The 26,422-nt window shown below is 42.8% G+C and overlaps 1 protein-coding gene and 1 pseudogene across 2 annotated transcripts in view; one reads left to right on the forward strand and one right to left on the reverse strand.

The window, feature by feature from the left end:
- The window catches only part of LOC124595871 (organic cation transporter protein-like), a 321,547-nt gene that overhangs the window by 87,036 nt on the left and 208,089 nt on the right, over positions 1-26,422 (forward strand). Inside the window, exon 1 of one of the 2 annotated variants that reach the window (XM_047134778.1) lies at positions 14,130-14,300. The exons of the other annotated variant lie outside the window; for it this stretch is intronic. The gene's annotated coding sequence lies outside the window, so the exon portion shown is untranslated. Of the gene's footprint in view, positions 1-14,129; positions 14,301-26,422 lie in introns of those variants that run through there. 2 annotated transcript variants of the gene reach the window in all.
- Positions 16,414-16,531, reverse strand: LOC124597131 (annotated as a pseudogene).

Raw genomic sequence — 26,422 nt, forward strand, 5'->3', positions numbered from 1 at the left:
ACCATTCCAGGATCAATAACAACGCGGTGGCATAATTACAACTTTATCTCCTTGAAAGGCAGGCAGAATTCGACGGTATACTGTAATGTCTTAACTCCACTGACTGCTAAGGGTTTGTTAGAGGTATAGCTTTAGATACTGCATAATTTCAATCTCTTCCAGAATGTGTAAGGTCTTATCGTTTACTTCTCTGTGTAAGACTTTTAAATTATTAACTACACCTGTCATGGAATGGCCAGAATGACGTAAGTGGCTAAGTAAACTTCGAACTCCTCTGATTCTAGAGTTCTCGGAAGCTAATACCAAACCCTTTGCAAGTCTGCCTCACACACTTGGAAGGATAATTGTCGCAATTGGTGCAATATACATTAGTAGCGTCGCACTTTTCAACAAGCTACCTTCTCTCTATGTACAAGTCTTCGGTTAAGATTCTGTGGGATAAAAAAGGATGGCTTTATCTTTTTTGTCGTTAACGTTTTGCATGCTTTCTGTGAAGTCGTGCCAAAGTATAGTATCTCATGGTAACCAATGAAGTCGTCTTCTCCCTCCTCCAACCTCCCAAGTGTGATTTCATTTCACTACCGTTTGACCTCTGCCTATTCCTAACGAATTCTTCTGTACGCAGTATACTATTACTAATATTATTTATGTCAGTGGAATCGTATCCATGGACATGTACAGTGTGCAGAATACACTGAAATTCTCGATTATGTGTCTCATTAGACAAGGCTACACTGTCAAGACGATACAACATTAATGTAGAAGCTGCCATCTTTTACCCAAGAAGGTTGGTTAGAACTGCGGTGTATGACAGTATCCATCATTGCGACCTTTCTAAAAATGACATACCCAATCCTTGCATCCGGTAAGGAAATTTTTAGTTCTAAATAAGGTAGCCATCCTTCCTCGCGGTGTTCTGTGGTAAACTGGTCCTTTTCGTGTACAAAATTCATTTTATCAACAAAATCACAGCAAACCACCTTAGAACCGTTGTACAGCATCTGCATCGTAGTACAATTTTGCTAGCGTATGTGGGAAGCAGACCAGCAATATCACTTTCAGACTTAGTCATAAATATATTAGTAACCCAATATGACAACTGTGAGCCCATGGCCAGACCATGCTTCTGAAAGTAGGTACGACCCCCCCCCCCCCCCCCAACGTATAATAATTGTAGATGAGCACCGTACTGAGGAGCTTGAGGACATCGTCAGTCTTATCTGCAGGGCTTCCGCTGTAATTCCTCAAGTTGTGACCAGTCATATCATGCGCCGTGTCGGCGGGAACGTTCATGTACATATTTTTTATATCTAATGATGCCGTATGCGTGGCCTGCCGAATATTCAAATATGACAGCTTATTAATCACCTCATCTCTGTTACGAAAACTGAAGTTACTTGGGTGGGAATAACGCTCATTTAGATATTTTGCCAGTGCTTTCTCAGTCAGATACCTAACGCCCCGTCTTCCCGTGTCAGGGCTGAAATGGTTTACCGACGTCTGAATGTTTCATATTTGTTGTCATAAAGCATTGATTATTAGGATAGATACCTGTTCTTTTATCATAATGTCGATTTTACATCTCCTATCTTGTAGATGTACACCTGAAGATGTAATCTGACATTATGAAACCGGTAGTGCTTCTGTAAAAATTCATATACACCTGAAATGATTTATTTCAGAAACATGGATTACATCAACTGCGGTTATAATGAACAGAAAACTATTTGTCCTGTGTCTCGCCCCACTTACTCCAGCTGTTGCCTACTCTGGTAACTGGCAAAACTGGGGTAACAAGAGCAATAGGGCCCTGTTTCTGCTTCTGACTCTCTCTAGATACATTTGCATGCTTGATAAACCCTCTCTGTCGCTTGTTAACATAATACCGCTCGTGTTTGCTTTTATGTCAGCCATGATAATCGCTATACTAATGGCTAGAGCGTTACGTGATAAACCGCTCATTGTTATTGCGCATAGTCCTGCCACCCTCTTTGTTACGTGCACACCACTATAGCCTAGAACAACAAGTGGCGTTACTAGTGGGTCCGGCGAATAGTGGGGCATTACAGCCTAAAAAGTGGAGGCTATTAGCCGACTGCAGCTAGCGACGCCACCAAGCTGCTTGTGGCGGGGTCCGACCATTGCCCTGGCAACTTGGGGTGGCCGAAAACCGTAACATGGCGTTGCAGTGAATTCAACGTGGATGACGGGTGGCGGCATTACTCGATCCATAGGATGCGCGTGCTCAGCCCTATTCTTCAGTAGCTTCTCTTCTACAATACGGTGTAGAAAGTGCTTGTCGTAGTGCGCTACGAAATTGTTGTATTTTTTATAAATATGGAAATAGCAGATAGTACAACACGTTTTAACATATCAAAATTGTACTGTTTCTTGCGGTATACATACACATATTCAAATAAATATTTAGTTGTTTTTACCCACCTGATTTAGTACTTGTTACTGTTGTTACTGGCCTGTAACAATATTTTTCAAAAACTGTCAACAGACAGAGACTGTGGTGATGTGTGTGTGAGTTGAGTTTGCGTGAATGCTTTTTTGTGTGTGTATGTTGTCTGTTTTCGACGAAGGCCTTGTTGGCCGAAAGCTCGCTTTCCGACAGTCTTTTCGTTGTGTCTGGCTGCGACTCACCATCACCGCTATATAGGGAATAGCAACTATCATTTTCATAATATCGTCACATTCACTCCTGAATTTTCCATTGTTTGATCTAATTACTCAGAGAAGATAACGTATAATAAGTGAAGTAACAACTGTGGTTGTTGTTGTCTTCAGTCCAGAGACTCGTTTGATTCAGCTCTCCATGCTACTCTATCCTGCGCAAGGTTCTTCATCTCCCAGTACCTACTGCAACCTACATCCTTCTGAATCTGTTTAGTGTATTCATCTCTTGGTCTCCCTCTGCGATTTTTACCCTCCACGCTGCCCTCCAATACTAAATTGGTGATCCCTTGATGCCTCAGAATATGCCCTACCAACCTATCCCTTCATCTAGTCAAGTTTTACCACAAATTTCTCGTCTCTCCAATTCTATTCAATGCCTCCTCATTAGTTATGTGATCTACCCATCTAATCATCAGCATTCTTTTGTAGCACCACATTTATAAAGCTTCTATTCTCTTCTTATCCAAACTATTTATCGTCCATGTTTCACTTCCATACATGGCTACACTCCATACAAATACTTACAGAAACGACTTCCTGACACTTAAATCTATACTCGATGTTAACAAATTTCTCTTCTTCAGAAATGCTTTCCTTGCCATTGCCAGTCTACATTTTATATCCTCTCTACATCGACCATCATCCGTTATTGTACTCCCTAAATAGCAAAACTCCTTTACTACTTTAACTGTCTCATTACCTAATCTAATCCCCTCAGTATCACCCGATTTAATTTGACTACATTCCATTATCCTCGTTTTGCTTTTGTTGATGTTCATCTTAGATCCTCCTTTCAAGACACTGTCCATTCCGTTCAACTGCTCTTCCAAGTCCTTTGCTGTCTCTGACAGAATTACAATGTCATCGGCGAACCTCAAAGTTTTAGTTTCTTCTCCATGGATTTTAATTCCTACTCCAAAATTTTCTTTTGTTTCCTTTACTGCTTGCTCGATATACAGATTGAATAACATCAGGGAGAGGCTGCAACCCTGTCTCACTCCCTTCCTAACCGCTGCTTCCCTTTCATGCCCCTCGACTCTTATAACTGCCAACTGGTTTCTGTACAAATTGTAAATAGCCTTTCGCTCCCTGTATTTTACCCCTGCCACCTTCAGAATTTGAAAGAGAGTATTCCAGTCAACATTGACAAAAGCTTTCTCTAAGTCCACAAATGCTAGAAACGTAGGTTTGCCTTTCAATAATCTATTTTCTAAGATAAGTCGTAGGGTCAGTATTGCTTCACGTGTTCCAAGTGACGACTAAGACATGAATTACATCTCCGCGGGGTCTTGAGCGCCTTGCCACGTTTCGCACGGCTCCCCCCGTCGGAGGTTCGGGTCCTCCCTCAGGCGTGGGTGTGTGTGTTGTCCTTTAGCGTAAGTTAGCTTAAATTATATTAAGTAGTGTGTAAGACTAGGGACTGATGACCTCAGCAGTTTGGTCCCATGGGTACTAACCACCACCACCACGAATCACCACAGTCTGTGTACCAAGTTTCCTTCTGCTGAAAAACTCTTGTTTAGTTCTTTATTAATTCACATTATATCTTATTTTATGTTGCCAAGCCAACCAATAAGGATTTTGACATCTAACTGAAAAGTGTAGTTTTATCCTCACTTAGTCAAAGTACAGAGCAATTAAAATTTAATGTAGGCATTACAAAGACCGCCTAAGGGGTGACGAAGGGGTTGCCAAACATTTAGGTGATAGAGCAGTAAGGGGCTGCATTGGTGTTTCCGTTTCTGACAGGCATATTTCGAGCGTGTTCACCAAAGGTGCGTGGGTGGCACCGAACGTGTTGCCGAAGTGAGGGATCTTAAAGAGACCATTTGCCGTTTTATTCACGCGCATGTTAATGTTGAAACCCCATCCCCCACCACCACCACCCCCACCCCCTCCCTCTCCCTCCATGATCACGCCCTTTGCTGCTACGTATCACGTTCAGATTTCGTCGAATGGTTTTGAACGGTCGCTAGTGGTTCATTGAGGATGCGTTCCCATAATGTCCTCAGAAAACGGTTGAAACACCCAAGGGTGTTAGCAGTGCGAAAGATTGTCGAGGACGTCTTCCTGTTGCTCATCGCACTGCGAACTGACTTGTTCACCCGCAAAATATGTGGAAATCAGTACCCAATTCCATGAGGCATTTTCGTGTCGATTTCGAGTAGCCATGTGTCTGAAATGTTTTCCTCGGCCATTTATAAGAAAACCGCGTGGTTTCAAAGCTGGGTGTCGCTGTTCTGACCTCCATCAGAGGGGTGTCAAAACAAGGCGTGAGATGTGGATAAAAGGGGCTTTGACGACATTCTCATCCTGCAACACGTTCACCGTTGCGTTGGACAGAACTGTGGTGAAATTTGGTGCCAACGTGAAATAATTAACCCACCTTCTGTTGCGAATAAATTTTGATAGTAAAGAGGTAATAAAAAAATACCTTGCAAGACGCTGAAGTTTTACAGCATGAAAACGGCAAATGTAGTAAGAGATAAACATTTTTGCTTTTATCATTTTCTGAGGGGTTCAACGAGAAAAGGTACCGTAATGGTTTGAAATTATGTCTAAAGTTTATTGAAACCCACTAAGTGCCTCATTCTCACTGGATGAATAGAGTCTGGGTAACTTGCGCGCCTGAAGTTCCACTGCCTGAGGACATATACACAGTTTCCAGCTTTAATACTTGTTTCGCTGTGATGAACCTTAAACGTAAAGTTATACCACTTAATGAGTAGATTACATAGCATTTTAAATTTTTAAACTCGCTCAATAAGTATATTAAATATTGAAAATAATACTCATTGTTGCTCCTTGAAGTTATTTAGCCACGGAAAACACTCAAGCAATAATCCATTTCATGCAACACATTCTAAAGCATATTTGGAGTAACTGAAAAGAGAAAATTAGAAATGCATGTTTTCAGTCCTGGATTTGTTTTCAGCATAGAAGGCAGTATCCATAGTCTTCAACGGAATCACATAAGAAGAAATCCATGAGTATCGAGTCCGTAGATCCAGGTGGCCAAAAGCATAACACCGTGTCCTCACGTCCTATGCGTCACATTCAAAGATTTGGAAAATGTTGATTTAAAAATGTGCAAACCTCCATACCGTAATAGAGGGTGCTTCGTCTTTCTGAAAGGTATAATCTATAGAATCCATATGAAGCTGTGGCGACAGCTACTGCTCAAACACGTCCAGGTAAATCAATGGTTGCTAGGGCAGCAGAATGCTGTTAGTACGGGATCTGCAATTTTCACTCACGACTTAGAACTTTTCACTTATGCACCAGCGCTCATACGCCGGCTTCAGATTCACTGTGCATGCGCAACGATCGAAATTTTGAGCTTTTTTTTGTGTATCCATGTATCGCCAGGCATTACATAGTTATAGAATTTGTAAATGCTATTTCTGAATTGCTCTGTGAAACATAAGCTTCCAGTCAGTCATGTAGCATACATAGGATGATTTCGCATTTTTCTAACCCTTTTTGCTTTTCTTTTTTAACATAAATGCAAGAAGGAGAAGTTGTTCATAGGAGGCCATTATTTCAACTGATTGTTTCCCGATGAGAAGTGAGCAATTGTTCAAAGGTTACGAAAGCTGTAGGCAGTTCATAAATCCTCCGCCAACTAGCAGCGCCACTAGTGACGTCACAACTTGCGGCACTAGTTGCCTCGACTAATGGCGCCATAGCTTGTCTGAACCGGATTATGGACGATTACTGGCATGTGTATCACAATTCAAGTCCGCTGCAGTCGCCGTTGAACTGTTGAGATAGAGTGAATCACAATGGTTTCAACGATGCAGCGTCGAGCTAGCACTGACAGGCGAAACTGTATGCCACGATGTCCATATGAGCAATACAGCGGCCATACCGTGCGGGAAACACATTGCATCGTTCAGCACCATCTGATCACTGTGTAGTACTTACGGGTTTCACACGTCCATCACTCCATCACTGTCGTATCAAAATGCTGTTGTGTCACAAACCCATTTCCAGATGACGGATCGTGCAGTGTTTCCATTCGTTCAGATTTTTGCGGGTAAGTCTTGATTTTTAACAAAGTGTCCCGTGTGTCAGAACCCTGTTTGGAGACAAGGAAATGTCTCAGATATTCGCATTATGCCTTGTACTCTATCCCAATACAATACTTTGTGTGCCTGAGGTTTTGGAATATTAGCGTTATGCTACATTCGCACACACAAATTAATCCATTTTGGCCCTCAGATCCGATATATAATATGGATTTTTCGCAAACTCGACGGAAGCATGATCTTGTAAATGTCTTCATGTTCTTTTCTTGGATGTGTTGTACAGATGTTTTCTGTTTCCACTGCCTGCAGCAGTGACATTCGTAAACCATGTCTTAATGTTATCTGTGTTAATCACAGGGAAACGCAAGACCGGTCTGAATAATAATTTCGTGTTAAAGGGTACGGTGACGATGCTGAGTGCACAATTCATAGTGCGTCCTTGTACTGAATAACGTGAAGTCAGACATACATAAAGGTACGCTTCTGATTAACTCTTCTCAAGTGAATCTTCATAACTACTTTTTGCTAAAAATTGTTTTAGACGAGAAGAGCCAAATTTCCTTAATCTGCCATTGCCTCCTTGCTCCTTCGAGGCCATTACTCGTCAGAAATGTAACAACAATCAAATCATTGGATGAAAGTCGATGCTGTTGCACTAAAAAAGGGTCATGGGCTGTGCAGCTGATCCCAGCGGAGGTTCGAATCCTCCCTCGGGCATGGGTGTGTGTGTGTTTGTCCTTAGGATAATTTAGGTTAAGTAGTGTGTAAGCTTATGGACTGATGACCTTAGCAGTTAAGTCCCATAAGATTTCACTCACATTTGAACATTTGAATTAAAAAAGGTGAAACTGGTTTAATATGCTGGCACAGGCTAAGGATATAAAAAGGATCGATTATCCTTATTCATTATCTTCCAAAAGACAAAAAAAGTACTACGTCATTCAACTGGACCAACTGGATGAAAAAAAGCGAGACGACACTTCAAAATGGCTCAAATGGCTCTGAGCACTATGCGACTTAACTTCTAAAGTCATCAGTCGCCTAGAACTTAGAACTAATTAAACCTAACTAACCTAAGAACATCACACACATCCATGCCCGAGGCAGGATTCGAACCTGCGACCGTAGTAGTCGCGCGGTTCCGGACTGACTGCGCGCCTAGAACCGACGACACTTCAACTCTAAAAGAAAAACGTCCTCTTTCATCATGACAATACACCTCACAATGTTGCTTTCTCGAAGGGAAATACGATTTATACACCGACCGTTCAAAAAATTTCCGAGACCGATTCTGTTCCTTGCGTATAATCGACCCCAGCGCAGTAACTATTGAGGCAGCTTGAACTAAAAACTGTAAATAAGTGTGCATTCAACCAGTAGCTATGAACCGGCAGTGTTAAATGGACGTGCGGCCATAGCATGTCACCTTTGTTGTGTCACAAATCGCAATGGTGCAACATCTGTAAATCAAGTAGTCAAGACACTATCCAAACTGTTTTGAAGGAGAGAAAAGTGTGTACAAAGTTTGTCCCATACACCCGGACTGCCGAACAAAAACAACTACGTGCTCGTCGGCTGCCGCGATTTCACTAAAATACAAAGCACTGACAGTCACGGTAACGAAGCTTGGTGGTATCAGTAAAAACCTACCATAACAAAACAAAGTGCAAAAATTCACATGAAAGGTCAAAGCTTTGACGAGATAACAGACATAACAACTATCTTAACTTACCTCTATTTTTATGAATCTAGTATCGAAACTTTTTGGAGTGATTGAGTATGAAGTATAAATTAATGAAACAGTCATCCCCTTCTGATTTCCACCTTTTCCCCCACACCTTAAAAAATGTTAAATGTTGCTGAAAAAAATTCTGAGCCCATAGGAAAGATATACAAACCCTTGTAATCTTGAAAATGTGCCAGAATCGTTCTTTACGTAGTGTACCTACATACTCGAAAAACAGTGGACAAAGCACATTTAGTTGACGCCGAGAAAGAAATGCAATTGGGCGTACATTGCTGTTCCGACCTCGTAGAAATTCAGGTACTGTAATTCTGGTCATTCCGTGGCGGATCTGAAGACAAGCTGTCGGTTTAGTGGAGCCATTTCCCTATACTAAATTCATCATTATTTCCTGCCAGAATCTCAAACACTAGAAAACCTGCTGTCCCCTTTATCCGACATACACGCCAGCTGGTTAGCGTTAGGTAGGAGAGCGCGCTCCCGCGTCATAAACTTTAACGTAGCATTGGGCCGCTCCATAGACTTTAATGTAGTGGGAATACATGCCGGAATTTAAAGCTGTTGTCCTCAGATCTAAAATTCACACGCTGATGTAACCGGAATCTTTTTATCAGTGCGACTGTGGGAAGACTGATTAACTGAAGTATTGTATACCACAATTTTACAATTTGAGAAGTTCTTGAAATGATATCAAACTGAAGCAGAACTATAAGCCTATTCGATGGGACGTCAGGTGATCAGTGGCTGGTCAACATTAATGATTTTATTGTTGTTCTTGATATTTTCTTGGGTAATGAAAATTCTATAAGTTTTTAAGATTGCAGCTGATGTCGACGTCGACGTCAACGTCATCCAGCTTCAACCCCGAAACTTTATGGAACAGTTATTTCATTGTTGGCCTGGTGCTGGGAGAAGGGGGGAGGAGGAGGACTGTGTTCAAATGATAAGCAACTGAAAGTGAGAGACGTTGCACGAAACTTAATTTCTTGTTGTGTATATCTCCTTTACGCTGGGTTTCGTACAAGATGGCAGTTATCAAGTATCCTGATGTTCTGTCCCCTGTTAGAGATGGAAGAGATGCAAGCAGGTAGGCTTATTTGTATAATGCAGCGATTGTTCTGACTTCTAATCTGGAGGAACAAAATTTGTTTCTTGTAGCATCCAATACATTATATTTCGTCCAAATTTATACTGACAATAATCCGTAATTTCCTGATTTATTATTACGACTTTCTTCTGTTGATTTAATTGCATTTTATCATTACATTTTAAAATACACTACTGGCCATTAAAATTACTACACCAAGAAGAAATGCAGATGATAAATGGGTATTCATTGGACAAATATATTATACAAGAACTGACATGTGATTACATTTTCACGCAATTTGGGTGCATAGACCCTGAGAAATCAGTACCCAGAACAACCACCTATGGCCGTAATAACGGCCTTGACACGCCTAGGCATTGAGTCAGACATAGCTCGGATGGCGTGTACAGGTATAGCTGCCCATGCAGCTTCATCACCGATACCACAGTTCATCAAGAGTAGTGATTGGCGTATTGTGACGAGCCAGTTGCTCGGCCACCATTGACCAGACGTTTTCAGTTGGTGAGAGATCTGGAGAGTGTGCTGGCCAGGGCAGCAGTCGAACATTTTCTGTATCCAGAAAGGCCCGTACAGGACCTGCAACATGCGGTCGTGCATTATCCTGCTGAAATGTAGGGTTTCGGAGGGATCGAATGAATGGTAGAGCCACGGGTCGTAACACATCTGAATTGTAACGTCCACTGTTCAAAGTGCCGTCAATGCGAACAAGAGATGACCGAGACGTGTAACCAATGGCACCCCATACCATCACGCCGGGCGATACGCCAGTATGGCGATGATGAAAACAGGCTTCCAATGTGCGTTCACTGCGATGTCGCCAAACACGAATGCGACCATCATGATGCTGTAAACAGAACCTGGATTCATCCCAAAAAATTACGTTTTGCCATTCGTGCACCCAGGTTCGTCGTTGAGTACACCATCGCAGGCGCTCCTGTCTGTGATGCAGCGTCAAGGGTAACCGCAGCCATGGCCTCCGAGCTGATAGTCCATGGTGCTACAAACGTCGTAGAACTGTTCGTGCAGATGGTTGTTGTCTTGCAAACGTCGCGATCTGTTGACTCAGGGATCGAGACGTGGCTGCACGATCCGTTATAGCCATGCGGATAAGATGCCTGTCATCTCGACTGCTAGTGGTACGCGACCGTCGGGATCCAGCACGGCGTTCCGTATTACCCTCCTGAACCCACCGATTCCATATTCTGTTAACAGTAATTGGATCTCGACCAACGCGAGCAGCAATGTGGCGATACGATAAACCGCAATCGCGATAGGCTACAATCCGACCTTTATCAAAGTCGGAAACGTGATGGTACGTATTTCTTCTCCTTACACGAGGCATCACAACAGCGTTTCACCAGGCAACGCCGGTCAACTGCAGTTTGTGTATGAGAAACCGGTTGGAAACTTTCCTCATGTCAGCACGTTGTAGGTGTCGCCACCGGCACCAAACTTGTGCGAATGCGTATCACAGCATCTTCTTCCGGTCGGTTAAATTTCGCGTCTGTAGCATGTCATCTTCGTGGTGTAGCAATTTTAATGGCCAGCAGTGTAATTGTCATGCAAATACTTTCAAACTTTCATGTGATAATTATGACAAGAAGATCGGTGACCACTCTTTAAATTGCCATAATAAATTGAAGTCTACTTGGGAATAGGAAAAAGAAGCGACAAAAAACACAGAAGTGTAAGGCTATAAACAGTACCATCATAGGAAGCACAGAAGTGATAACACCATGTAACTCATACATACCAGGTAGCGCAAGGTGCAGTTTGTCAAAAACTGTAAGAAAATTAATGTAAAAGTACGAGGGATGGTTAGCGTTGTATCATTCATACCACTGATGACGAACCGCACCTTACGGCGCCAATTATGTATGTGTTACATAATGTTTCGATGTTTTTTTTATTTTTTCTCTGATGGTTTTGTTTATAATGTTACAGTTTTGTAATTCCTGTTGCCTCTATTTCCTGTTCGCACTTGGAGCCCTTAAGATAAAGTGCCGGGCTGACGCCTTGTCAACGATCCGCTATTCTTTCTATTAAAAAATGAAAAAATTAAATGATCTAGGCTTTTTTCATTTTTTAGTACAAAGAATCACGGATTGTATGACAAGGCGTCCATATTTAAATTGCATTCGACACTCCATACCCTGTCGACGAATGTATTGGATGATATGCCTTCCTGCTTTGTTTCTCAAAGAAACTTCAAGTTGAGACCAATTGGTTTTTTAATTACATAAATCCGTCTTATTATCGGCCAGGTACTTTTCCTCAACAGTCCAGAATATGAGGAATTCTTTCAGTGCCTTTCCTCTCCTCACAATAAGACGCAAATAGTTGTGATTTTCATTCTTGAGATTTATTTCATTCAGAACCGAGCCAGCTGATATCCTCGCAATTCACGATGTTCTCAGGACTCTTCTTTACATCTGTATGTGCATGTCAATTATTCGACACTTAGTCCGTATCACTATCCGACTTCCATGTCACAAATGGAACACTACAGCCCTGTTCGGAGCATCGTTTACGTTGAAATTTCATGGTTACAAGTACGATGCACACTGTTCATTGTGCCCAGGAAGATTATATAAGAATTCGCTTCCACTCATTCCCATTCTATTTTAAACTTTCAATTGGCTCTGGCGACGTGCGAAAAGAATGAAATTTTTGTTCGTTGTACGCTGAAGAAAAAAATCGCATCAAAAAAGTAATCGGAGTAATAAAATTTCGGAAATACATTTTTCTAGGTGACATAATAAAGTGATTAACATTGCAAGATCACAGGTTAATGTAAGCGCGAGATAAGCCACTGCAAAATCGAAATGCTCGTACATTAATAATCGGTGCAAACGCCACAATGTCGAACGCAAGCATGCAATCATGCATGTATTGTGATATACAGGCGCCGGTTGTCAGTTTGTGGCATCGGATTCCATGCCTGTTGCATTTGGTCAGACAGTATAGGGACGTTTAAGGTGGTTGTGGATGACGCTGGACTTGTTGTCCGTTAACGTCCCATAGTGCTCGTCTGGAGACAGAGCCAGCTATCGGGCAGGCCAAGGCAACATGTCGACACTCTGCAGAGTATGTTGGGTCCCAACAGCGATATGATGGCGAGTGTTATCCCGTTGGAAAACATTCCCTGGAATGCTGTTCATGAATGGCAGCACTACAGGTCGAATCACCAAACTAACGTACAAATTTCCAGTCAACGTGCGTAGAATAACCTCGAGAATGCTCCTGATGGCATACAAAACCACATTCCAGACCATAATTCCAGGTGTAGGTCCAGTGTGTCCAGCATGCAGACAGGTTGGTTGCAGGTCCTCAACTGGCTTGCTCCCACCCAACACACAGATATCACTGATACAGAGGCAGAACCAGCTTTCATCAAAAAACACAATGGATCTTCACTCTGCCCTCCATTGACCTTTCGCTTGACACCACTGAAGTCGCAAATAGATGAGGTTTGGGTTCAGTGGAATGCACGCTACAGGGCGTGTGGCTCGGAGCTGTCTTTGAAGTAACGTATATGTTACATTTCGTTGTGTCACTATCGTGCCAACTGATCTGAAATTGCTGTTTCAGATGCAGTACGATGTGCCAGAGCCAAACGCCGAACACGATGGTCTTCCTTCTCGGTAGTGCCGTGTGGCCATCCGGAGCCTGGTCTTCTTGCGAAACTACATTCCCGTGACCACTGTTGCCAGCAGTTACGTACAGTGACTACATTCCTGCCAAGTCTTGTTGCAATATCGCGTAAGGAACATCCAGTTTCTTGCAGTCCAAATACTCGACCTTATTCAAACTCATTGAGGTGTTCATAATGACGTCTGTGTCGCCTTAAAGGCATTCTTGACTAATATCAAATCACTGCGTCCAGTCTCAAAGGTAACTGACGCTCACGTGCGCTCCTGCGTGTATTTAAAGCAAACCTGATTTGCGTATTCTTACTGGCGCTACTAGTGTCACTTTTATGAGGCTGGAGCGAAATTTGAATAGACATCTTGTTTCAGATATTGAAACACGTCTACCAACTTTCGTTTATGCCACACGACGCCTTCTTGGTGTTGCGATTTCTCTTCTGTCAGTGTACTAGGATACTTACACGCTTAATAACATTCATCGTGTAATATTGATAATGATAAATGTCCGCTCTATCTATTCATTGCGATTACAATTTGTTAAATGGGTGTAGAAATCGCCTAGACACTACAGCAACATTTGAATAGTTCCTATCGCCGCCGAGCCACGCTCTACGCGAGGCACAATACGCCTAGGGAAAACAACAGGCGCGCCCTGTGACGTCAGAGCCTAAGCCTACAACATGCAGTGCTAACAGAAGACGTTCACCATTCGGCTTCCAGATATAATTTCTTATGCAACGCTACAATGAATTACAATCGCGGCAAGCATTATTTGTGTTGAGACACAAGCGGTCTGAGGATGCTTAATAGGGGGAGGGAGGGGAAGGTGGGGGAGAGGGGCGGCAAGCGCCTGCGCAGGACGCAGACGCACAAGAAGGCGTGACCGCTCTGTTGGACCTGTACATCTTCGGCGCGCTCACTCCTCGCCGGTGGCTCCAAAGACAGTGGAAGCTGGCGCGGAGGAGTAGCCTGCCCTTCTGCTAGTGGCGTACACACCATTGTCGTCTAAAACTGTCATTCATAAGCTGCTAGCTGATATTTCAATTTAGGAAACGATATAAGGAAGATTTCGTAAAGCAAAGGTAAGTGGACTAACGAAATTAGTTGCAAGATACATGCAAGTGTGTACTATGCTACTAGTTTTTGCAAGACTTCAATAAGAAAACCTACTCGTGATGAGCTGCAAAAGATCCGATCTGCTTTCTTCCTGTAGTCGTGCATGAAAATCTGCTGGTATTAAAAAAAAAAATTGTTGTGAGACCCCTGTCACCCTACATCACACACATGTGTGTGTCTGTTTACACGTTATTAATACCGTCCAAGCAAAAATCGTAAATACAGCCTAATTACGAGGTTTGTTGCAAAAGTAAATAAAGCACAGAAAGTATATTTATACCTCTATATTCGTATATTTTGTCAGTTTTTGTTTTGAATGTACTCTTTAGTTTATTTTTCATAGAGTCGCTACCGATTACCATACTTTCCGTTTTTTACGCGAATAGAGAAAGCCCAGGTTCGTTTCCTGTTCCGAAACACTCTTTTAGCTTGTCAGGAAAATTTATTAGTGTGTTCGTTACAGTGCACAGTGATGTAAGCACGGATAACAGCCTGTTATTACATGAAACATTGAACTTTATTTCCTATCGCTTGCTTCTTTTCTGTTCATGTTGCTGAAAACTGCTCTCGATGAACTGCAAAAGATATGATCTGCTGTGTTCGTGTAGTCGTGGCAGAAATGTCTGCTGTTATCATAAAAATATAATAAAGTCAGTTGTCAACCGTCTTGAACAATGTGTTGAGCAAAAAAAATTATTGTAGTTACGGACTCCACGTACTTTTCACTGCAGCAATAGGATTCTCATTGCTTTCCGGAGAATATACGAACAAGCTTTCAAGTTACTTTTGTCTGTCACACATCTTTGTCAATAGGTTACCAGTAAAACAAACTGCTAGTAGCATCAGTCTCCCTTTCTGAGCTAAAGTTGATTTTGATGAAGACTGGGGAAGATAATTGATTGTTTCGATATTATAATTACGAAAATCGTTATTACATCTAAACCATAATGGCTTACACTCAGATTCAATCATCAAAAACCTGATTACGAAAAGTAATAGTCTATTAGACGATCATGGATATTATTATTCTTAGGGCACGCTTTTTTCAAATGAAAACTTTTCTGTGTTAAAGATGACATATACTGAAATATTTTCTATAGGAAATTATTGAATGAAAATCAGCAGTCCACCTAACTTGCTGATTTGTGTCTCTGTGAGAGTTGGAATTATGAGAACTGCAGAACTGGATGAAATGAGTTGCTAAACTAATTCCAAAGTACGGCTTTTTTCAGTTTAGATTCTCATCTTAAGTTTTTTAAGATCGTGCTCTTATGCATTTACTACATTTATGGTTTATATTGCATCCCTTAGTGTGCTGAACGGAGTACTCTGTCTAACTTAAGTATTATGAAACGACTTGCAGAAAATCAGTCAGTCACTATTTTAAAGTCCAATTTATAAGAATTAATTACGCTCTGTGAAAGTTAACAGATCAGATCAGCGTGTCTGGCTAGCACTCAAGCACAGATCCTTGCTCGCAACAGACGCATCCCAACAGTTTTAACATATTAAGCACTTGCACGTACTTCAGATTTCTTCTACTGATGAATATCTTCTGGGAATGATTATAATGCTCTTTTCATTTGCAAAAAAGCACTAAATATGTCGTGTGTTAATTGGAAGATCATTTACACAGTCAAAGACAAAAATAACGAAGGATTGTGCGTTATGGAACGCTATTAATGATTACAGAAAGATCTTGCCGTCTACGTTTCTTGCTCCGCTGTCAATAACTTCTGAGTACTGTGCTTTCAGTGTACATTGCTAAACAGAATAATTATAAATTTCATAGCCACTCCATATACTGGGAGAGGACAAAGATGCAAACTCAGCACATTAGCATTCTCAACACGATGTAGGAAACCCGTTGGCACTCAAAGCACTCCGTCTTCAGGCCACGAGTGGCCTACCGGGACCATCCGACCGCCGTGTCATCCTTGGTAGAGGATGCGGATAGGAGGGGCGTGGGGTCAGCACACCACTCTCCTGGTCGTAAGATGGTATTCTTCACCGGAGCCGCTAGTATTCGGTCGAGTAGCTCCTCAATTGGCATCACGAGGCTGAGTGCACCCCGAAAAATGGCAACAGCGCATGGTGGCCTGGATGGTCACCCATCCAAGTGCCGACCCCGCCCGACAGCGCTTAACTTCGGTGATCTCACGGTAACCGGTGTAGCCACTGCGGCAAGGCCGTTGCCCATTGACACTCAAAACGGCTTTCAACTGTCTCAGAATGGATAAATAAAGGTCCTGTGTTGTTTTCAAGGGAATCTTATGCCATTCTTCCTGAAAAATAGTGTCAATTTCAGGTAACGGCTATGGAGGTGGATAGCGATCACGCGCCCTCCTGTCCGTAGACGATCACAAAGGCTCGACAATACTGGGATCTGGTGACTTTGGTAGCCGTGGAGGGGTGGGGGGAGGGGTTGCGACATTTCATCTTCGTGCACACAAAACCCAGTCCTGGACGAAGCAAGCTGTGTGAACAGGAGTCCTGGCAGTAACGCGAGCATGCAGAGTAACCATGGGGCCTCATGGAATACCAAGATATCGCTGCCCAAATCATCACCAAATTCCCGACATGTTTCACTCTGGACGCGCAAGTTGGAAACAGACTCATCCGACCAAATTACTTTGTCCCGTTGCTCCACAGTCCAGATTTTTTATGACTTCGATATCACGTTTTCCTGTTACAGACATTTGCATCACTAAAGAGTGGTTCTGGAATTACTGTTCGCTCTGCGACGGAGTTACCTTCGCGCTGTTTTGATGTTGACATGGTTCGCAAGTACGACACTCAGTTAAGCAGTGACCTTTGAAGAGGTCCTCATGTTTTTCGTCACAGCTGACGTCAGCGACTGTCTGTCACGGTCACTCAACACACACATCCGTCGACATCCTGACTTACGGGATATGTCTTACCGCTTTCACACTATGCGATACAAATCTTCCTCTTGAAGCACCGAACACTGCATCACCCTTGATTGCGGAAGCATCCAGCATACGAGCAACACGTTCGAATTCAATTAGCTCTGAAGTGACGACTCACAACTCCACAGAACGGTATTCCGACCATGACTGACACTTGCAATTTGTTGAGGACGTAGCACAGGTGCCATTCATGGTGAAAAATAGCGGCCAAGCCTGCAGGCCTGCCTAGTAACGGCATTTATGTCCAAGCATAAATTTCTCGCGGTATTACCATACTTTCGTCCAACTCTTGTATCCTACAGAAGAAAGCTGCCGTTCTGTGATGGATGCAACAGCTATGTTTCTCTCTACAACCTATATCAGAGACATAGTGCTACACTCCAATATTTAAAGTAACCAAGTTATATCGTAATGCTCTTGATCTTTCTTTCACAAACTATTGTGACATATACGTAGCATATAGTATATGTCTGAAGCTTTCTGTCGGTGCTAAGCCCAGTACTTTGTTGAAGAAAGCGATTCTCAGTACAGTCCCATCGTTGAAAATTAACTTCCTGTAGAGAATGATCCTTAATTTGTAGCGACGAGAACATTGTGGTCATAAATCTACACTGGTATCCATGATGACATGAAACGACCATAAAAATGCAAACCTTTCGAAAGCGAAAAATATGAAAACGATAGAAGTTTGTACGGTAAAGTTAAGCGGTATGCGAAAAAACCATTGTTCACTTTCAAGCAGCATATGAGTACATCCGTTAGAAAGGGTAACTTTCTTACTTTCTGGTTTCAGTTTCAACACGTATTACCAGTTCCAAGGTACATCTAACATGCATAGTGTTACTGCAGGGATTTGTGAATGAAACATTCTTTTGATGAGACCTGATCCTCCAGCACAATCTCAAGGCACTTCTTGACAACGATTACATTCTTGAGCCGCGCGGGATTACCCGAGCGGTCCGAGGCGCTGCAGTCATAGACTGTAGACTGTGCGGCTGCTCCCGGTGGAGGTTCGAGTCCTCCCTCGGGCATGGGTGTGTGTGTTTGTCCTTAGGATAATTTAGGTTAAGTAGTGTGTAAGCTTAGGGACTGATGACCTTAGCAGTTAAGTCCCATAAGATTTCACACACATTTGAACATTTTGAACATTCCTGAGTTTCGTCAAGAAAAATACGGTTTGCCGCCAAACAGCAACGTAGGATAAACAATCAGGCTCCCAAAATCAGATAACTTGTTCACAGAATACTGAATCAATTACACGACGCTAAGAAGTTAAATATCGTAATCCGTTTTCTTAGTAAGGCACACAATGATCTCTTCTTTTTAGAAAATATTACTCTCACAGCATATAAACTTAAAGTAGTAGAGAATGACAACATCCATACCCGATGCACCCAAACGAATAGATTTTTACTAATATATTGTTCCACTTATACAAAAGGTGAACCAAATAGAAACAGAATATTCGTAAACTGTACTAGGTATCAAACAGAAATTTGCTGCAAATAGTAGCACATAAATAAGCAAGCAGTATGCTGCATTGGAAACAGTTGTGCCCTTGTGTTGCTTGAGGTTCTCGGCGAAACGTCGAATGTTCTTATGAGATTCCCCACAATATTTCATCAGCACAACTGACCGACATCCCCAGGTGCGACAGACACACAGCTGAAGTATGGCCGAAGCCTCCAGTTTAGGGCAGTCTAAGAAGGAAACGAGCAGGGGTGGAAGTGCTAAATTCGGTACCCAATAGCGATGATTCCATGATCGGTAGCGGAAAGAACAGCTAGGCTATTTGTCGGGCGATGATCCAAGGACTTCGGCGCATGAGCAAAGACTGTTCCTGGTCACTGCCGTCGGTCAGACCAACGCCCTCTGTTGGAAACCGCAATCTGAAATACGCGTCCACGCTAGCGTGTTATTACTTTCGTCGTTTCCATCGGAATATTTATGTCGCCACCGAAGCGTCATTCCTTACATGAGAAACAGTGTTCCTTCGTGATCACCCACAGCTCCGGTTACGATGCTGTGTTAAATTGTAAACCTATTTCTCTTATCACAAGATTTGTTGATTCCAGAATTTCCACCTCCTCTTTAATTACACTGTTTCAGTACGAAAACGTCGACGAGAGAATTTTGGTACTGTTTCAGACCATATTGCGCCCCTTACTGAGACAATTCTCGGCCACTAGCAGATTTCTCTGGTTGATCCAGACATTTGTGTCGTCGACGTTCGACGCAGCTGTCTTCCACAGAGCGACAAGCTTGTCCGATGTATCACTTCGCGCAACTGCAAGGAAGCTTATAAACATCGGGCCTTGTCAAACCAATATTGTCCTTTAGTGAGCCTAGAAGAGTTCGGTGTTTCGTCAAAAATAGAAACATAAAGTTAAATGCGCCATCCGCCCGTCAATGAAACTCTGAGCTCCTCTAGGCTCTTGGTATGAGAAGGTCCTGCGTTAATAAGGTTCCTAACTCTCGCCACAAGTCATACTTCGGACAAACTTCTCGCGCCGTGGAAGACAGCTGCGTCGAAGGACCAGCCACAAAAATCTGCTAGTGGCCGAGCATTGTCTAAGTATGTGGCACAATATGGTCTACAACAGTTCCAAAATTCTCTCGTCAACGTCTTCGTTCTGCGTTAGTGTAATAAAAGAAGCGGGCCGGCCAGTGTGGCCGAGCGGTTCTAGGCGCTTCAGTCTGGAGCCGCGCGACCGCTACGGTCGCAGGTTCGAATCCTGCCTCGGGCATGGATGTGTGTGATGTCCTTAGGGTAGTTAGGTTTAAGTAGTTCTAAGTTCTAGGGGACTGATGACCTCAGATGTTAAGTCCCATAGTGCTCAGAGCCATTTGAACCATTTGAATAAAAGAAGCGGTGGAAATTCACAGTTAGACAACTCTTGTGTAAAAAGGTACAGGTTTTTAACTTAGCACAGTATGGTTCCAGTGCGGGCAGCTGGGCTGGCAGCGGCCACAATGGGAACTTTTAGCTATCGAAGGGATGACGCATGGGTGAGGACATAGATATTGGGATTACAATGGAGAGGATGGCTACATCCCAGTGCGGCTTCCGGGAGAGGGCGTTGGGCTGACCGACGGCAGCGACCAGGAACAGCCTTTGCACATGCGCCGGAGTCCTCTGTTCATCGTCAGACAGATAGTGTAGCTGACCTTTACGATACCCATTACGGAATCTTCGCTATTGGGTACCGAATTTAGTTCCTTCACGCCTGCACATTTCCAAATTAATCTGGAATAATGACGGAGCTTCATTCATAGCTAAGCAGTGTATCGACGCATCTGAAGATATTGGTCACTTGCGAGGATGAAATATTGTGGGAACTACAGAATGACGTCCGATGCCTCACCCGAGAAACTTTCCTGCAAGTTTGCCTCTCTTTTCTACCGTCCTACCGGAGCAACTACTTTAAAAAAAATAGAGCGACATACTTTTTAATGACATTCTATACCTTTTCGAGAAACAAGTTCAGCAAGGTTTTTTAAGGTTTACAGTGACATTTACGGCATGAAATCACGAACTTTGGCGTGAGATATTAATGTTTGATGTTAACTGCAGATAAATGCTATCGAGAGTAAAATCGTTTTGTTATTAGTCGGCATCATTGTGAAACACTAAAACAACCATATAACCTAAATGCATTTTAATAGTCCTGAACAGAATAGTTGCAATGGTGGTAGAAACTTCAGTTTTACGATTGACACTGCCTAGTACCCAAAAGAATTTTGCTCATATTGACACCTTACATCAAACAAATCATAAGTTCTAAATATTGCAATTTTTCGTAATCTGACTACAGAATTTAAGAGAGATACACGCATCAGATTTCCTTTAATTTATACTTACGACACTATCCAACAAAATTATTATAATTCCCATTCAAAATCCGAGGCTGGTACCTGTATTTCTGTACGTTACTTAACGATCACGAGAGACTGTACATAGTTCAGTGAGACTGCCTAACAATTCATCCGTATGAAAAACAGAATCTCTTAAACTATTCCGTAAATATTTGAGATAAACTGCTTCGTTAAATAATACTGTACATCAGTAACTAGAGAGCCACGTGCGAGCAGATTGTGTCTTGAAGGCCAAATTCAGTATTTTGTGCAACCTCGTCTAGCTACAATTCAGTCCTGCAACCGTGCACAGAGATGGCCTCACAGGAATCAGATGCCATCGCAAAATGTAGAGTTACCTCTGCTTCCACTTATTCAACTGATAAATTTATTAACTGTTAAAATAATGATACCGAATATTAAAACGAGGATGTACATTGTTCTAACACAATGCCATTCAAACTAAAAACATTTGTTATTAGAGTACAAATCGTTTACAGTGTGTTATGTAAGTTTACATTAAGACACCGAGTTTCTATACTCTATTCGAGAGGTCTCTCAGCAATAATTTTACCTGAAATTGCGAACAAATAAATTAGTTCATTTACTCATCTTTTGGATCTGCAGCTCTCGTCCTTACTGTCCGCATTTTCAGTTAAATTATAGGATATAGGTTCCGCCATTTTGCAAACACACTGCTTTTTCTTATTTCCTAAACATTTTCCAGCATCTCTGTACCATCAGTGGGTTGTTTATTTATTGAAAAACGTGGTTTTTCATTTTATCATTTTGCAGGACCAACTCTATAATGTCCTGCACTGATGGCTTGTTATGTTTTGTTGTGACTGATCCTTCTTCCTTTTGATTCCGAGGACACTGCACACACATATGAATGTAATTTATTTCTTTATAAACGCCTTTTTACTTCGTAAGATGCGGTAAGTACTATGTTGCGTTTCCTAAGCCGGTCGGTGGAAAAACAACATAGTTCTCATTGCATCTTGCGAAGTAAACAGACTTTTATAAAACTGCATTAATATGTGTATTCAGTGCCCTCGGAATCCAAAAGGAGGAGGATCAGTCACAACAAAACACAACAAGGTATCAGTGTAGGACACTATAGAGTTGGTCTTGCTAAACCACATAATGTAAAACCACGTTTTTCGATAAACAAAGAACCCACTGATGATGGCAAAGAGGTGCTGAAATATGTTTGGGTAAAAAGAAAAAGCAGTAGGTTTGCAAAAAGGCTGAACCCATATCCTAAAATTCATTTACAATACTAAATGTACGAGAACAGTCAAAAACTCGTTGAAGTATCAAAAACTTCAGCATAACGTGAATAGTTAGATATGGTGTCGATTTTTCTTTCGTGGAACTTGTACGTTTTCTGTATTAAATCTTGTTTCAGTCTGATAAGAAATATCCTCTTGCCTACATGATATCATCAGCTAGTTACCAAAATCCTGTACTGAGTACGGGAGCAGAGTCGTTAGTTAAAAGCAACAATTAATACTGAAAACAAAGTTATTACCATAACACATCGCAAGGTACAGAATAAATTGAATAGATTCTTGAACACAGATCTCTCTTATTGATATACGACATTGGATTTTCTCGCTTCTCTACAGACATTTCCTTAGCAAGAAGTTTTAGGGATCTTCGAGAGTCTTTAAATGTTACATTTATTTTAGAAAAACGGCAGGAGGTCGGAACCGAGTCTGAGGCTTGTAGCCAGCCAGCGATTCAAACCGGTACGATCCACATGTCGATGAACGGGCAGCAGCAATACTCGTAATTACGACCATGGTGCAAGGGCGTTCGGTCTGCTGGCATCCATTCGGAATCTGTTGTGCAACGGCCGTCATAAATTCTCGCTCCCTGCAGCTGCCGTCACACGTGATTGGTTTGATTGGTATAGACGGGAGTACGTCGAGGGTCCTTGTGCTGTTCCGAACGTATCGGAAAAAATCTTACCTCCAACTTCTGTCTTTGGCCTACTTTGACGCAATCGGAAACGATGTGAAAAAATGTCTAACCCACTCGAAAAAATAAGATATTATCACAGTCTGCTGAAGGTCCCAGTGCACATTGGAAACGCTGTAAACCTACTCGTTTGTTCCCTTCATGGAAAAAAAGTTACCTGAAGGTATCCATTGCAAGAACAGTACCGTCGATGTTTTTCAATGGAGCTCATAAACAAAATAAAACTTGCAAAACTGGCTTGTAAAGTTTTTTTCTCGTTCCATCTGTTTTGCTTGTAGAGCAGTCACTGAGAACTGGAAGATTGGCGTTTAACATCACATAGAGCTCTGCGTGGTTACAGATATCTGTGGATACTGGCAGTGATAATTAGTGTGTGAATAAAATCCTGTGCTGATGTGGATATCTGCAATGTACCTGCGGACATCAACGAAAATGATTGTGTTTATAAATGCTGGTGTATCACACACACACACATATATATATATATATTACGATTTCTTTGTCTGTTAGAGTTATATGCAGATAAATAAGATTCGGTACAGTGTCAGGGATTTGTCAAAGTTTCTATTTTATGTACTTATAAGTAAAGAGCGCAAGTCTGGTAAGTCATCAAACGTTTTGGTGAATTAATGTAACTTTTACGAACGAGCTATGTGGCTAGCATTTAACAGTGAACAAAAGGTGACGATAACTTGCCACACGACTGCATTTAACTTCCTAATGTTGTGGAAATGTTCCAAGAAAAATGGTTCAAATGGCTCTGAGCACTATGGGACTTAACATCTGTGGTCATCAGTCCCCTAGAACTTAGAACTACTTAAACCTAACTAACCTAAGGACATCACACACATCCATGCCCGAGGCAGGATTCGAATCTGCGACCGTAGCGGTCACGCGGTTCCAGACTGAAGCGCTTAGAACCGCACGGCCACACCGGCCGGCTGTTCCAAGAAACTTTCACGAAACCGTTTCAGTGATTACAACACAGTTTTAATTTAAGGAAAGTATCAAGGATATGGCAGGTCATGCTGTATGATATTGTCGCCATGGTCACTATGTACTTTCATAGCCTGTCTAATGCAAATTACAGGGCCTGACTTAAGACAAAATTGAACAGCTTAAAGTGATTTACAAAATCTTAATATCCGTGGACGCTAATAAAAAGACTTGCGGTTGCAGACATGGACAAGGGGCTCACGGATGCAGCACAGTCCTCTGCCATAGACGACGACTTCCATTACAGAAGCAGACGACAATTCCGTACTCAGATAAGGAGATCGCCCGGGGCCCTTTAAATGACCTAGGCCACCTAGGGGAAACCACTGTCAAGCTGAATGTGGGTGACCGATCAGAGATTGACCCTGCTCTTCCGAAACTCTAATCCATTCCCTTAACTAGAGTTGGTGTCATGGAAAACGTTGTCATCGTAATGAGGAATGTGGAAATACGGCTTGGTGTAGTCAGGTGTTGATTTTGGAAACCTTTCAGAACTTGTGTGTCTCTAAAACTGCATAAAACATGTTAACTGGTTCTTCCGTCACTTCTTGATAGAACGTCATAATAAAAAATGGATAACACAACACTGCGTATTTGTAGAACATACGTAATATCGTGCTCTGCATAATGCATGTTTCTAAAGCTGCTAGCGGCCCACAGGAAGAATGAAGTCCTCCACATACGTACAACATCCACTATACGGTACTCGAACGGCTTCCCCGATATTATAATCAAGAAATACCTCGTCGGAACAGCGGAGGACTAAGAATACAAAATGAAGCCTAAGTTGGAGATATACGAACTCTTCGCCAGGCAGTGAAGGCCGCCGTGTCATCCTCTGCCTTGGGGCGTTATGTGACTGTGGTGCAGAGGAGCATGTGGACACCATGCCGTCCTCCGGCCATTTTGCCTACTTTCCAGGCCGTGGAGCCGCTACTACACTGTCAAGAAGCACCTCAACTGGCATCACGAGGCTGGGAGTATCCCATACCACTCCTCCTACCAAGGAATAATCCTTAGCAGTACCGGGAATCGATTCCGGCTCCTCCGCATGGCAGCCATCTGCGCTGACCACCCAGATGCAGAGGCGGACAAGTGGAGATATGGTCACTTTCGAGCTATCACGGGTGGAAGCCCTGGGGAGTTCGGAAATCTCTTCACAGACTGCGTACACGAAAAACAAACTCGGAAGTAAATCTTCTAAAATGGAGACACATTGTACCATCCACCCTGTAAAGTTGCGGTGAGGGCCAGGTATTCCTGCCCCGATCGCCCCAACCACAACAGCCTCATGTCACAAAATCCTGATGTAATTGACGTTGCCTGCTTCTGAACTAAACTAACAAAGATTGCTTGTAATATATAATTTTTAATATTTAATTTCTGTAACAAGCTTGGTGAGTGTAAAACAGTTCTACACTCCTGGAAATTGAAATAAGAACACCGTGAATTCATTGTCCCAGGAAGGGGAAACTTTATTGACACATTCCTGGGGTCAGATACATCACATGATCACACTGACAGAACCACAGGCACATAGACACAGGCAACAGAGCATGCACAATGTCGGCACTAGTACAGTGTATATCCTCCTTTCGCAGCAATGCAGGCTGCTATTCTCCCATGGAGACGATCGTAGAGATGCTGGATGTAGTCCTGTGGAACGGCTTGCCATGCCATTTCCACCTGGCGCCTCAGTTGGACCAGCGTTCGTGCTGGACGTGCAGACCGCGTGAGACGACGCTTCATCCAGTCCCAAACATGCTCAATGGGGAACAGATCCGGAGATCTTGCTGGCCAGGGTAGTTGACTTACACCTTCTAGAGCAGTTGGGTGGCACGGGATACATGCGGACGTGCATTGTCCCGTTGGAACAGCAAGTTCCCTTGCCGGTCTAGGAATGGTAGAACGATGGGTTCGATGATGGTTTGGATGTACCGTGCACTATTCAGTGTCCCCTCGACGATCACCAGTGGTGTACGGCCAGTGTAGGAGATCGCTCCCCACACCATGATGCCGGGTGTTGGCCCTGTGTGCCTCGGTCGTATGCAGTCCTGATTGTGGCGCTCACCTGGACGGCGCCAAACACGCATACGACCATCATTGGCACCAAGGCAGAAGCGACTCTCATCGCTGAAGACGACACGTCTCCATTCGTCCCTCCATTCACGCCTGTCGCGACACCACTGGAGGCGGGCTGCACGATGTTGGGGCGTGAGCGGAAGACGGCCTAACGGTGTGCGGGACCGTAGCCCAGCTTCATGGAGACGGTTGCGAATGGTCCTCGCCGATACCCCAGGAGCAACAGTGTCCCTAATTTG

The sequence above is a fragment of the Schistocerca americana genome, chromosome 2 (genome assembly GCF_021461395.2).
Source record: "Schistocerca americana isolate TAMUIC-IGC-003095 chromosome 2, iqSchAmer2.1, whole genome shotgun sequence".
Classification (NCBI taxonomy): Eukaryota; Metazoa; Arthropoda; class Insecta; order Orthoptera; family Acrididae; genus Schistocerca; species Schistocerca americana.